Source organism: Chinchilla lanigera, unplaced genomic scaffold, assembly GCF_000276665.1.
Source record: "Chinchilla lanigera isolate Chin_1 unplaced genomic scaffold, ChiLan1.0 scaffold00011, whole genome shotgun sequence".
Taxonomy (NCBI): domain Eukaryota; kingdom Metazoa; phylum Chordata; class Mammalia; order Rodentia; family Chinchillidae; genus Chinchilla; species Chinchilla lanigera.
Window position 1 is genome coordinate 28,892,738 of NW_004955412.1, and position 12,317 is coordinate 28,905,054.

The window sequence follows — 12,317 nt, forward strand, 5'->3', positions numbered from 1 at the left end:
GTGTTTAGCTTTCTTTCCCACGTTTCCTAAACAACTGAGATATTTAGTTCAGAATTAAAAGGAGGAACAAAGAGATGCATTTGTGGAAGAATTTTCTACCTGCTCCTGAGGCACACCTCTGTCATTGGTGTTACCCTGCTTGGGGTCTGCTCGCCCTACTCTCCTTCACTGAAGCCAGCTCAGAGCTTGGAGACTCTGCAGCCCACATTGTGAGACGTTACTTCAATTTGAGCCCTGTCTCTTCTCGTTTTCCACCAAACACATTAGAGAAATAACAGGATGATTTTGGAGAATGAGAGAGAAAGAAAGTGCCTATCCACCCATAGTTTGGTAAAGAGTGAAGTTAAATTCTGTTTACTTAGCTCAATCACTTCTGAAATTGGTAGTGATTTGGGGAGAAAGTAGATATGTAGAAAACAAAGAATAGGTCAGAAAAGAAAAGCTGAAGGTGCAATTAGTTACTAGATCAGTTGTTTTGTCAACTATTTTTGTTAAGACATATTCTAAGCTTCCTATTTTGTTACTTTTCATTATTAATATATACTTGTGATACATAATAATTACATTCATCTTGGGGAATTGATACATATACATATCGAATCTTAATCCTTTTCACTTCCATTTCCCTGCCCCCATTCTCTCCACTACCCCCACATCTGCTTCTCTGTTTCTCATATCTTTTATTTTGTTCTTTAAATATTTAACCTTCTATGTCCTGTTTATCTCACTTAGTATGATGGTCACCAGGTGCATCCATTTTCCTACCAATGACTTAAATTTATTTTTATTTATGGCTGAGTAGTGCTCCATTGTGTATAAGTACATTTTCTTTAACTATTCACCTGTAGATAGGCATACAGGCCACTTCTACAACTTAGCTGTTATAAGTTCTACTGCTATAAGTATGTGTATGTTATAAGTTCTACTGCTATAAATATGCTATTACTCACCTTTGTGAGTAATAGCCCCCTTTTGTTCACTCCTATTCTGTACATTAGTTAGGATTCTTGTTCACTTTTGTTTATGAAACTTGAAAAACCTCAAGCAAAATCCATCTTGGAACAAGAATATCATATGGCATGTCAATAAGTAATCAAGGGTCTCCCATCACATACCTTTGGCCTCTAAGAAGACATAAACTTACATAAATAAAGACATTTATATTCAGCAATTTCAACTACTAAATGTTTCTACCATGTGAATTTTCCAGGTGGCTGAACCTTGATAATTTAAATATATAAAAATATATATATTGAATCATTTTGATGGAAATCTTTATGAAGTGTATTGCAAACTTATTTTCCTTACTAAACAGAATATTCTTGACATAAGTTAATCTTTTCTTGATGAGTCAGGGCCATTGGTGTGGCTCAAATAAAGTGATGCCCTCAGGGATGATCGTGATGCTAAGAGCCACATGGCCACCACTTACTGGACGTCGGCTGCTGGGCATTTCCAGTTAGCGTACCTCACACTCCTCCTTCTGACACCTGCCACTTGTCAGTGTTCCTGCTTCTAACGGGCCCCTACTTTGCTGCTTCTAATTCATTATCTGCTGTAACCTTGGAAGAACTGGTGGTTGCTAGGGGAAACCAGGAAACCAAGCTTATGAAAGCAATGATGAATATCCTTGGCTCTAGCCTGAAAAGAGCTTCACCCTTTGCCTCCACAATATGGAAAATATTGGAGTTAGACAATTGTCTTCCTTGAGGTTCAGAGGTCTGTTTGGGGCACTGAGGGCACCCTACTTCTAAAACAATGACAAAAAGAAGATAACCTATTACAAAGATTTGGAAAGTTTTGAATCATGTGCTGGGGAAAATAAATTAGGGTCCCTTGGTGGGTGGAGTGTATGTGAGGCTCCATTTATCTTTTACACATAGACTTTTTGGTTTATGCCCATACAAAGTAAAGTCAGTAAAATGGGCCTGGGCTACTTCTATTGCACTCTATCCTAAAGAAATATTTAGTGAGCATCGGGATGGAGTCAGAAATGTTCCTTGATGTCAGTGAAGACATCTGTGGATTCCTTGATTAGAAGAAAATGGCCGTTGAATCATTACTTGTTCTTATTAGATATTTGGAAATCTTAAGGAAATGCTAATGAATTTTTTGAAAAGTTATAGAAAGTGTGTCAGCACAGTTCTTGGGCAGCAAATAATCTCAAAATACGATTATTTCAGTAAACAAAATAATTTTATACATATGTATATCCCTCTGTCACTTTTGACATTAATATAGACAATACTGTTAAATTAATTCTCAAAGTCCCAAAATATGAACATCTGAAAAAGTCACAAAAGAACTCCAAAACATGCAAGTATAATTGGATCATTATAACCTTATCCTCATTCTCCATACCCCTTTCTGGTTCTGCATATTACTTTCTTCATTATTTTGACATAGTGCAGTGATGGAAGACTTGTTATCAAGACTGGATATTGAACCATAAGAGGGAAAATACTTAATGAGGCAGTTCCTGGCCTTGAACCCCAAATCTCAAGAAACTGGCTGCAAACTGGCTCAGCACTGCACAGAGCCAGAGTATCATCAATCTCTCCCATCCACGAAATAACGAACTTGACACCAAGAAGGGGCTGAGGCTCAGGTGAATGTGAGCAGCACTTTTCAGAGAACTAAAAATGCCCCAGTAGGCATTGGGGACCAAGAAGAGTGTATCAGAATCCTTACCGCATATTCAGGCACATGGAAATAAGATTCTGAAGTGTCCTTCTTAGGAGACTAGCATTACTTATCTAAGGTACCACAGAGCATAATCGTCCCAGGACATGCTGAACAATACTGTTTCTAGATTTTCCCTAGTAACTTTCCATCTGCTTAACTAAGGGATGCCGATCACATTTCTGAGGGTTACATATTTTATTTGTTTGCAGTTGGGCCACCTTTATGACCTGGCATGTGGGATGTGGACATATATGCCTTTGATCCAGGCCACATCTTCCTCCACTGTCCTGTTCTGTGTGACTGCAAAGTGGGTTTCTCCTTTTTTTGTCTTTGAGAAAGGGTCTCACTCTGCAATTCAGGCTGGACTTGAACACACTCTGTAGCCCAGGCTGAACTAGAGCAAGGTGGATTTCTATGCATGGCGTTAAGATTGTCCCTCACCCTTTGGCTTCTTACAGATTCTGGTTAATTTCTGGGACCAGCAAGAGATCAAAAAGTGGGATGAGAATGAAATCAAAGTAAAGATGCTGTCAGCTCCCTCCATTTTGTTGCATCAAACATGCCTGCTTCCCTGTGCTGGGTGTCCACTTTGCCTTTTTAGATACTGTGGTGAAAGCTACTCACTACTGCTAGCTCAAGCCACTGATTGTCCTCTTTCAGTTGGCCATATTCTACTTCCCAATTTGTAGAATGTCTCTTCATTAAAATTTGTGCATGACACTTTTCAGTATGCCATTTCTTTCAGCTGCAATATCTGATAAAGGTGACCAATAAAAAGAGAAAGCTCCTGGGGGAAAGAGATGGAGGCTGCAGACCTACAACTCATGGGAGACTTACTCTGATATAAAAAGTCCTGGTGACCCCATCACTGAGAAATATAAATTTGGAACATTCCTTGGCAAAATGCAAACAAAAGATGTGATGTACTTACTAATGCATAGTACAGTGAAAAGAATATTTTAACTAAAGTCAGAAGATAGAGATCCATGCCAAAACACTCTTTTTATATCTCTATATATACTTTGAAAAGCCACTTACACTCTTTGAATTGTTATTCTGCTATAAGTTTATTTGACCTGAGGATCAAAGGAGATAATACATGAGAAAACACTGTATAAACTATGAAGCATAGTAAAAATATTGATGTTATTATTGCTAATCTTTCAGCTCCTCCACTCCTCCCATTTTTATGGCACTCCCTAAATTACTATATTCTGTAGAACATTTATTTTAATGAATATTTTTTAAAAGATAAGATTTTAGAAATACCACACATTATCATCTGTTCACAGATTCTTTCTTTTTTTTTTTGTCTTTTTGAGACAGGGTTTTACTATTCAGTTCAGGCTGGCCTTGAACTCATTTTGTAGCCCAGGCTGGCCTCAAACTCGAGGCAAACTTCCTGCTTCAGCCTCCTGAGTTCTGGGATTACAGGCATGTTCCACCACACTAGGCCTGTTCATAGGTTCATGATACATTCTAATATGGTAGAGATTCTGATAGTTATGATATGAAACATATTAATTTAATTTAGTTTAATTAAGCAATTCCAAACCGATGTACCCAGGAACCCTTATGACCACAACTTATATAATCATTTGGCAGAACTAATGGCTCATGCCCACATACCTGGTAAATGCTGTCACCCAGGGATTTCTCTATCCCTCAATGATCCTAAGGCCCTTTCCACTCCACAGTAGCATCTGTGTGCGCTTAACATGAACATCATACAAAGCCTTACAGCCCAAGGGAATAACTAGTCTAGTAGTGAGTCACTATCTTTTTACCTCACACGATCCACTAAAAGTACTCACACAAACTTATTGATTCATCTGAATATTGATGACCCTTTTTGCTGAACCTTCAAAACAGAATCAAGTAATTTTATAGTTGTTTATAATCAGCAGAACTAAGTAGGAAAGCACCTGGAAGTTTTCGGGCATGAGGTCACATATGATAAATGTGTTGCAGTATATGAAATTGGCAGGTTACTAGACAAAATGCAATTGGATACTTTTTTCCCAGAAAAAATGCAACTTACTGGATGCTGTATCATTTCATTTTCATTCCTTTTTGAAATAAATTTTCTAAAAATGCAATGTTATACTACCAAACTTTGTACAGGCCATTTCTCAGTGCATTAGACCTTTCTTCCTGTAGAAATGATGAGGCTGTGGTGCTGACCCAAGTTACTAGTGAGTAGAAATTTAAGGCAACTGTTTTAAAAATGTGTTTGCTGCAAAGAAGGAGCACAGAAACTGTTGGTGAAAGCCTGACTGGAATTACCAAGACCTACATTTATTCTAAGCAAGCTTACTATCTCTCAATAATCTTTGGTCAATACATTACTATTTCCATTGTTTTAATTGTTTCTACTTTCTTCAGAAGTTTCTTGGTACTGTGATTAAATAAGAGCAATGATCTTTGAGGCATACAAGAGAGTAAAAACTTAAAAACATTTAAACTTGAAAGGCAGATGTCAGCATCTCTCTGTCCTTTCATTTTTATCTTATTGTGGTAAAACCCTCATCAGAGCAACTTTCTTACAAGATTTTTAAGTATATACAGCAATATTTTTGGATTATCGGTACAGTGTTTTACAGCATGTCTCCAGAACTGACTCATCTTGCACTGCTGGCATTTTCTTCCTATTAATTAACAACTGCCCATTGTGTAAACTTGTCTTGATCCACTTGCCTGTAAAAGCACCGTGAGAATTTCTGCTGATCCGTGGTGGAATCTGCTTTGCAGTGCTCAGACAGTGACCTGGATTTCTGCCCAAAAGCTGTCTCAGGGAAAAAATCAAGGTGAAGTAGATTTGTATCAAGTTCACACAGTCTACATACACATGTACTTCCCACATGTTAGTATGAACAGTGAAATCCACTTAAGGGAATTTTCCAAATGAAGATATTATGGAGAACTCTTTGATGTTCACATCATCAGGACTTCTTTCTTCTGTAATCCTCATTTATCCATCCTTGAGAAGCGACATCAGAGAATGAATTTTCCAAAGGAATACAGAAGATACGTGACAAATCACATCAGCCTGTTCTGTCACTTTTCAAAGTCCAGGAAAGGACAGTTACTTTTCAAGGTTCAGGGATACCAAGTAGGATTTTAATCTTTTATTTTTATAAGTGTACTTAGATCACACTTAGAAAAAACTGTACAGAGTTCACATATCTATAGAAATAACCTTTCAGTGAAAGCTTTGCTATATTGTTCAGCCTACAGTTAGGCACTGAATTCGGAAAATAATAAGAGACTCCCTACATTATGTGCAAGATGATTTAAGAATTTCTTAAATCTGTGGTCCTTGTAGAAAACCCACTTGCTGTGCTGATGACTGAGTGAAGTGAAAAGCAGAGAGTTACTCATTTCCTGTTAATTACAGGAAGTGACAAGTTGTGTTTATCACTAATAGACAGAAAGGACCTTATGAATTCAAAATAAGGAAAATACCTGCTTGTCTTGGAAAAGTCAGTACGTCTTTAAGAGAAAAGATGATTCTTTAGCAGGTCTGGTGAGGAAGATTAGATTAGTTTCCTTTTATTCCCACTGGCAAAGTAAAAGCTTGAATATGAACAGAGAGGTTTGGGACCTGGGCATGATTTTACATAAAAGATAAATAGTTTCTGTCTGAAATAATGACTCACCTTTCCTGACAATGTGATTCACCTTCAGAACATTAACAGACTACCATTCCCATCAGCTTCCTGACTGCTGGGGAGACGTAGACAAGAAGGTAAGCACTTACTGGAGGAAATTCTGTATTTTCTCATTCTTAAAGACTGCTAGGCTAGAATACAAAGGTATTTTGCCCATGTTTTCACTGCCAGAATGAAGGTAGGAGTGTCCACTTAAAAACAATCATCATTGGAATCATAGCTATCAGGTTCCTTTTTTTTTTTTTTTTTGCAGTACTGATGATAGAACCCAGACCATCAGAAACGCTAAGCACACGTTCTGCCACTGAGCTACATCCCTAGCCTAGAGTTTTCTTATGAAGTGATTCTTTACATATGCTCATGTTATCATGTCAATATAAGACTAAACAGATTCAACAAAATAAAAATATTGCTAAAGCAAAGGCAAAATCGGTTATAGGGCATTGCTCCACTCTTTCCTTCCCTGTCTTCTTTTTGTCCCTATACATGCACAAATGCACATCCACACACACACACACACACACACATACACACACACACCTATTCAAAGCTTATTCATGGCATATTTTTGCTTACTGAATACCTATTGTTCCATATCTGAGTCAATCCAGAAATATGTCCCTTGTTTTCCTCAAACAGGTAAATCCTAGGAATACAAAGAGTCTCTGATTACACATGGATCATTTTTCCTGTAGCTGTTAGATAACACAAAAGGAAGTTTTTTCACCACTTTTGATGCTGCATCCCTACAGAGAGGCCCACTTGATCTGACCTGTGCTTTTCTGTACTCCTTTACTCATCACCTGAAGGAATCAAAGGGGCCTTAAACTGATAGATGATTTTGGGAAAAATAATTCAGGCATACTTGGCTTAGTCTCTCCTTTTTTCTTTCTGGGGAGCAGTTACCTACAAGGGAAAACATTCATCTTTATTCCTGTACAGTCATGATCTGTATTGGAGCACATTCCCCTCATGCTGCCTGAGGATGGGTTAGTTTGTCCAGTTCATTACCAGGGTTTTGTTAGTTGGCCCTTTTGGCTTAGCTAAGCTATACCGCCTAACTTAACACTTCATGATGCAGATTAACAGCTGATGTTCTGTGGTCTCAGATGTACCAAAATGTTAGCCCTCCCTGGACTTAGGAGAACAAGATGGGATTTTAGATTGTCGGAGCACCTTATACTCCACCACTGGCCATAAGAAGCCCTCATATATTTATCCCCATTTCCATAGAAAAAGTCACTTTCCTTACATACACTGATCATTAAACAAGTTTAGGAAACAAAATTATGGACAATAAAAATGATATTTTGAGGTTTGTTTCTGTGCTAGTCTTTTACTTTAATTTGTTCAGAGTAAAACAAATAAGAGAGTTGTTATCTATTCAGTTGCCTTAGAAATGATGATTTTGGTACTTGCAGGACAATCTTTTTCCAGTTTTCACTTCTCCATGAGAAGGCTCCTTCATTTTTCTTCAGTCTCATTCTTGTCTTTTTTTTTAACATGTGCTCCTGGCATCCGATGCCTTCTTGGTTGTTCTTCCCTTTCACTGTCCTGTCCCATGCTTTGCAACCACTGGCTTCCTGTGTTGTCATCAGCTTTACTCCTCTCCTGTACATCTTTGTGCAACTGGTATTTCTCAGTAAAGAATGGATTGAAGTGCACAGGGTGTGGAATCAGACAGACTCTGTTTTAATTCTCAGTAAAGCACTTCATTTGACCTTCGACTGAATCCATAAACCTTCAAAAACTCTGGTTTTCCCATTCATCATAGGGGAATACCAGTGTTGTCTCCCTTTCTAGATTGTGAAGCTGAGATGACATAAAGTATAAATGTATAACACTTTATACTGAATGTACATTTTGTAAGTATTTTCTGTTATTAAAAATAAAAACATGCAAGAAGTTAGGAATTTAGAGATCCTGGGAATGCCTTATGATATCTACTTTTTCTTTAAAAAACATAAACATAAAAGATTAAAAGTCACAAATATAAATAAAAATAAAAACTATTGTCATTTTCTTTGTGTGTTCTCTTATTAAAAAATCTGAAAATTGACAGAAAATTCCAAGAGTAGGCAAAAAGTTTACAATTCAGCCATGTTAAATCATTAAGTGCAAAGGGAAACAATATTCAACATGTCAATCATTTCTTATGGTGTCACTCACAGAAGGCCAGGCTCATGTTGACAATCTTGTTCTTACGGCCCAAAGAAAATGTCACTGTATACCATCTAAAGGAAAGAACATTGATAAAACATTTAAGGAACATTTCTGTTAAAATAATCACAAAAATTCCCACACAAAATTTTTCTTTCTATGGAAATTAACTTATATTACTCATTTCCTAACAATCACAGTAAAGGAATAGTATTTGAAAAGTAACTTCTCTATGTATATAACCTTTTACTATTAGAAAATCTTTCACATTAATATCAATTATTTTGATATCAGAACATATGTACATGGTATTTCATCCTAATCTCCAAAAATGAAAAATAAGAAGTCTGGGTTGGGAGAGTTAAGAAGGACACTAAAGTTAGAGGTTCTCTGTGAAAAGATTTTGCAGTTGAGAAGCTGAACCTTCATTCTTCTTTTGCAGATATCATTCTTAATTTATTAAATAGAGCTGTATTTTTAACAATAATGTGTTAGCATTATCTATTATTTTATTATTACTGCTGTCTTCTTTCTGCCTTTGAGGTAGCATTTTATTTTATAAAGGTTTTTCAGTATTTTTACTTGATTTTTTGACTAGCATGCAATATTGCTTCATATTTATGAGGAAAAATGTTTTTTTTCATGTGAATACACAAACTGGGTGATGATCAACTCAGGGTAATTAACATATCCATTACTCTAATCGTTCACATTTGAAAATAGTGAGAAGAGGGCATTTTGAATGTAGCATTTTGCTTTATGGAGAACAACATGGAATTTGTGTTGTTTGGTAATAAAGATAACACTACCATTTCTTGAATGCCATGATATGCCTCTATATTAGTTCATTTAACATTTCCCAATAATTCCTCAAGATAGGCATTATTAAGATAAGAGGACCGATGCTTTACTCACTCTGCCACTCTTCCCAGCTGAAACTCGTGGAGAGAGCCAGGTACTTTCCATCTACTTCCTGAGGGCAGAGCAGGTGACCCAGGACCCCGGCACCATTACAGATTAAGTGTCTGCTCTCCGGGCACCCACAGCATACAGGAGGTCCTCACTCAGAAGCCCCAGGGACTTGTCTGGGTGGAGGGGGGGACACGTGTAGCCCCTCCCTGTGCTCCCTGCACCGAGTGAGCGAGTGCTCGAAGAGCTGCTGGTCCCGTGGTTTGGGTCCATGTTTTACTCACACCACTGCTGTTCCCAGCTGAAACTCATGGAGAGAGCCAGGTATTTCCCATCTACTTCCTGAGAGCAGAGTGGGCAACCCAGGACCCCTGCTATTACAGACTGAATCTCTGCTCTCCATGCACCCACGACAGACAGGAGGTCCTTACTCAGAAGCCCCAGGGACTTCTCTAGCTGGGGGGGATGCCTGTGGCCTCTCCCTGTTCATGCTCTGCGCTGAGTGAGCCAGTGCTCCAAGAGCTGCTGGTCCCTCGGTTTGAGTCTGTGCTTCACTTTCACCCGGATCCCATAGGGGGTTGCAGGCATGGACAGTCTGTGATTTCGGCCCATCCAGGCTGCATCTAATTTCTGTATGTGTCCTAAACTGACTAGAGACACAGATTCAGGTGGTTCACAAACTGTCAACCCTGCACGTTGTGTCTGGGTTTTGCCTGTACCCTGAACTGCCTGGGGACATAGGTCCACTGGACCAGAATTGTCACACTAGTGCAACCAAGTCTGGGCTGTGCACATGACCTGAACTGCAAGGGGAAGCTGGATCAGATGTTCAGCCATCATCTGACTCCAAGGCCCACATCTGAGACCAGGAATAACTATATACAAATCAACAACTGCCAGAAAACCTGAGACTAAGTAGCGCTTCTCAGAGGTCACTCAAGGGCAAACCTGACAAACTGGAAAACTAGGGACAGTAGTGGCCTTTGCTGTGCAGATACTGAGGAGGGACACTGAACTTTCTGCATCCAGTACCAAACATAAAAAAATGAAGAACTAAAACAAATTCCCAGAAATCCACCCCACTCAGAACAAGTCCAGGGGACATCAACATAGGAGAACTAGGTAAACAGATGCCTGAATTAGCTGAAATGATTGCAATGGAAGTAAAGAAACAACTCCATAAGGCCATAGAAGAGACGAGATCAGAAATAATCTCTCAGGCAAAAAAATGAAATGACAATAATAATGAAGGAATTGTTCAAAAAGTCTGAAGAAGAAACATATAAGATAGTAGAAGAACAAAAGCAAGGGACAGAAGCGTTAAATGAAAAATATAGAAAGGACTTGGAATGCATGAACCAGATTCAAAGAGACATCCGGGAAAACAAAGCTGCCATTGAAAGCTGCCAAAACAGCTTGAATGAAGCTGAAGATAGAATCTCAGACTTTGAAGACAGCATGGCGGCTAGCAACCCTGAAAGAAAGGATCTTGTAAATTCACCAAGGATCCAGGAAAAGTCAACTCAACAGCTGCAAGATGAGGCAAAGAGGAATAATGTATGAATTATAGGAGTCAATGAAACAGCAGGAAGCAACACAAATGACATTAAAAGATTACTGGCAGAAATAATAGAAGAAAATTTCCCAAGCATGGAAACAGAACCTGATATACAGGTAAATGAGGCATACAGAACTCCAACCAACCACAATCAAAATAAAACTACACCCAGACATATAATTGTCAAGTTACCAGATCTCCAGCAAAAGAACAGAATATTAAAAGCTGCTAGAGAAAAGAAACAGATTACCTATAAAGGAAAGCCCATCAGAATCATTGCAGACTTCTCAGAACAAACCATGCAATCAAGAAGAGCTTGGAGCAATGTATTACAGGTCCTAAGACAGAACAGCTTCCAACCAAGACTGATGTACCCTGCCAAACTATCCCCTGAAATTCAACAGAGAAATAAAATATTTTCATGACAAAGACCAATTGAAAAACTTCATGAGTGCCAAGGCAGCATTACAAAGAGTACTAAACGATATTCTAGACAGAGAAAAATCTGACCACAATTTCAAGAGCAACAGTAGAAATGAAAGATATAGAACAGCAAGCAAGTAAACAGGTAGAAAAAGTAGGACACCAGTGCAAGTAAGTAACATGACAATGATAAATCAATACATATCCGTTATAACTAAAAATGTAAATGGCCTCAATTCTCCAGTCAAAAGAAACACACTGGCAGAGTAGATTTAAAAACAAAATCCCACGATATGCTGTACACAGGAAACACATTTCACTCAAAAGGCAATCCATAGACTAAAGTCAAAGGATGGAAAACAAGCCTCCATGCAACAGGAACCCAGAAAAAGCAGGTGAAGCTATTCTGTTTGCAGGCAATGTAAACTTCAAAACGACAACAATCAAAAGAGATAAAGAAGGTCACTACATACTAGCCAGGGGAAAACTGCAAGAGGATATGATAACAATCATAAACATGTATGCACCAAAGATCAGAGCTCCAAGTTATATAAGGCAAATCTTAACAGGCATGAAAACCCAGATAGTTAATAACACTATTGTAACAGGGGTCCTCAACACCCCATTGACACAAAGAGATAGGTCAACTGGACAAGAAATCAGCAAGGAAATAACAGATCTGAACCAAAGCTGTGAACAAATGGACGTAGTAGATGCATACAGAGTGTTCCACCCCAAAACATCAGAATGCACATTTTTCTCAGCAGCACATGGTTCTTTCTCTAAAAGAGACCACATTCTAGCTTATAGAGCATACCTTCCAAAATGCAAAAGAATTGAAATTATCCCATGCATATTATCTGACCACAGTGCAATGCAATTGGAAATTAACAATGAAATGAACTCCAAAA